Below are 3,502 nucleotides of genomic sequence, written 5' to 3'. Positions count from 1 at the left end.
ATATACATCCTGAAGTCAGAATGTTATTTTTATATTGTTTTTTGCACATAAAGTGTTTACTGTTGTTACTGAACTTGTTTATTTGTATCCACCGGGTGATATTCCAGCATGTGACTGGGGTGTTGTGGAATACTTCAATACTTCAATACTTCAATACCCTCAATGCCCTCGCCCACTTAGTTTGTATTCGTTTTCTACAGGTATATTCAACCGAGAGTCGTGCATATAAAGGCTTTAAAACCTGCGTCCTACATGTATACAAATGTTTAACTGGATGCAAAGAACTGGATGCACACTGTCAGAGTGCATGCACTGGAATATACTGGAATGCAGAACATGTGTGTGTATGTTGAGGAAAGGATACTGCCATTTCATAATTTGGTACCTCTTAAAATGAATTTCCATATGTAATCATTTAACATATAGAACACACAGTCAAATGTCTCATTACCTTCTACTAAAGGGGCGGTCGGGTAGCCTAGTGGTTAAAGCGTTCGCTTGTCACACCGAAGACCCCGGTTCGATTCCCGACATGGGTACAATGTGTGAAGCCCATTTCTGGTGTCCCCCGCTGTGATATTGCTGGAATATTGCTGGAATATTGCTAAAACCTGCGTAAAACTCCACTCACTCACCTTCTAGTAAAAGTTATATGTGATATTACATAATTGATAAAAGAATAACAAAACAAGATATGAATATAGCTGCACTGCTTGACCACGTCAGGTCACACGAAGAGTTAAACTTTCCTCTGAAATGAAAATACAAATATCCTCTATGTCTTCAATTTTAGCTCTGGCTGGCATGGGTGACAACAAACAATCTCTCCTAGGAGATGAAATTGCATCACAATGCTTTGGAGACCATTGCTCCCCTTGTGTGCGTCGTCAACTTTCGCCTAGCTTATATTGCGAAGTGAGAGACGGGGCCCAGCTTAAATCTAGCTTGGATTCAAACTGGTGGCACAAGAGAGGGCGCTGGCATAACCTCTTTTCTAGACTTGAGGGAAAAAAGTCGAACGTGAGATTGTTTGTTTGTTTGTTGTTCAACCCTGCATTCAGCTATATGGCGATATGTAAATAATAAGTCTGGACCAGGCAGTGGAGTGGTTGCATCATAAGTATCGATCTATGCAATTGGGATGGGATGGCATGCATCAACGAAGTCAGCGAGTCTGACCACCCGATCCCGTTGGCGCAGCATTTCGCCATTGACACAGGCTGGCCCCAGGGAACACCCGGTAGGAGATCTGTTTTGTTGGTTTGTTGTCTAACGCCGCACTCAGCAATATTCCAGCTATATGATGGCGGTCTGTCAATAATCGAATCTGGACCAGACAATCCAGTGATTGATATCATGAGCATAGATCCACGCAATTGGGATACGATGATATGCATCAACCAAGTCAGCAAGCCTGACCACCCGATCCCGTTAATCGCCTCTAACGACAAGCAGTCACCTTCTATGGCAAGCATGGGTTGCTGAAGATCTATTCTACCCTTGTCCTGGGGGTAGGAGAGTGGTTTGGCTTTCATGGTATATTCCCACTTTTGTTACACACATTAAAACAACACCGGGCATGGATGAATCATGAATGCAAGTATAATCTCCTACCTCTTGATGGCTGAGCCTATTTTCTACAAAAAGAACAGAAACTAAGCTTGTTGTGGAAACCTGTATTTTTACATAGAGAAACACCAAATAAATAACTTTTACATTTTAAGATCTAAAATAACTCAGCACTTGAGTTAGATTATTTAATGCTTTTAATGGTCAGTGTATGAAAAAAAATGGTTTACCGGATTATTCCAAATTTATGTCGACTACATTTAATGTTGACATTTACATCATGCATTTCTAGACACAGATGGAAATACTCTTGACATTCTTTGCTTTGAGGCCCGAACCAGTTACACACTCCTGTGAAACTAAAATGGTGAAGTGAAATGGGGGTGTAACGTGTCGTTCAAATTTATTGCGGTTATATAAGGTATAGTGACGTGCGTGTGTGTGTCTTGTCGAGACTTAGAGCCGGCCAGCCAATCCCATTAATGTCGAGCTCCAGGCAGGGCAAGTACCATCTTTTTACGTCTTTTGGTATGACGCGGCAAGGGGATCGAACCATCGACCTTCCTCTCTCTGGGCAGACGTTCTATCCACTAGACCATGGAGGCGGCTTAAACTGTAAAACTACCCTGTTTAGGACAACAGATTACCAATATATACTCAGCGTCATTGTTGAAGGGTCAGCTAGGTTTGTTGGTTCAAACATATACACATGCAAACCAGCGTCAATAGGTCTGGGTGGAGATCATGTTGTTTTTTCCTATGTCACACTGATTGGATGCTTTTGTGAAACTTAAAAAAAATAGACGACAATAGAAAACAATACAAAGGGCAACACTGAACATGATGGAAAAACCTACCCACAACCCACGACAGAACGCAACCAGTGGTTTAACCCATGCACGTGCAATACATGACAAAAAAGCGGCCAACGTGAGTATAAAATGGTTCATTCCAGATGCAACTGAGCAAACTCGAACACCTGCTACAAAAGCCACTAAGAAAACCCAAATCAATCGTAAAACCAAAAAAGTCGACCGGGCAATAACCAAATTACAAACAGGCAAAACTAAACTAAACTCACCTAGCTGAAGACCAATTCTAACCCGGATCTTCACAATTTTAGATATCTACTTCTACGGAATACCATTTCCTTCCTTTTTATTAAAATGTTCGAAATGTGCATATAAGGAGCTATTTCATAATGTTCAATTTTTTTTCGCAAAAGAAGATAAAATCATGAGAATTTAAAATATGTCTCCAACACCCATATTTGGCTACATGACGTTGCAGAGATTATCTGTCTTGAGTTTCATGTAGTAAGATAACATATGAGACGTGTAACAAATGAGATAAAACTGCTTACACAGTCGTGTTGCAACTAGTCTCCCTGCCGTAAAATGTTTTAGTGCAGCATAATTATTTTTTATTATTTTATAGTTGAACACCCCTGGCGTGTAGATACCTGAAATGTTCCTTCGTCAAAAACACCCAGGAAAATGCGTTCAATATCCTGATGACGCGAACGACCTACATTTCCTTCTTGGTTGTTTTACTGTCGTGAACTGTTTGTGAATTTGACACATACTGACATGTAGGTTTACTTTTGTCATTTGTGTTTTGCGAGCCGAAACATGTATCCTTCCTGATACACATTGCGCCCATCTACAGAATAATGACAGCATTGATATTAATATTGAGAATAGGGTGGTCACTTGATACACCGAATAGTGTGGCAAATATGGTGGCTGGGAGTTTGGAACTATATAATACATGCAAAACGAAAGTAGGTTACGCTGAGTGTGGCAGATGTGACAGGACAGGAGATTCAATTAAACGACCATGTCTGACTGTCTGACAGACAAAAGTGAGAAGTTACATACTCCACTTTACAACCCAAACAGTTTACTGGTGTGTAAGCGGCAGTACAGGGAGG

Source organism: Haliotis cracherodii, unplaced genomic scaffold (genome assembly GCF_022045235.1).
Source record: "Haliotis cracherodii isolate W230 unplaced genomic scaffold, xgHalCrac1.p SCAF_6, whole genome shotgun sequence".
In the NCBI taxonomy this organism is placed as follows: domain Eukaryota; kingdom Metazoa; phylum Mollusca; class Gastropoda; order Lepetellida; family Haliotidae; genus Haliotis; species Haliotis cracherodii.
This window is presented reverse-complemented; position numbering follows the sequence as displayed.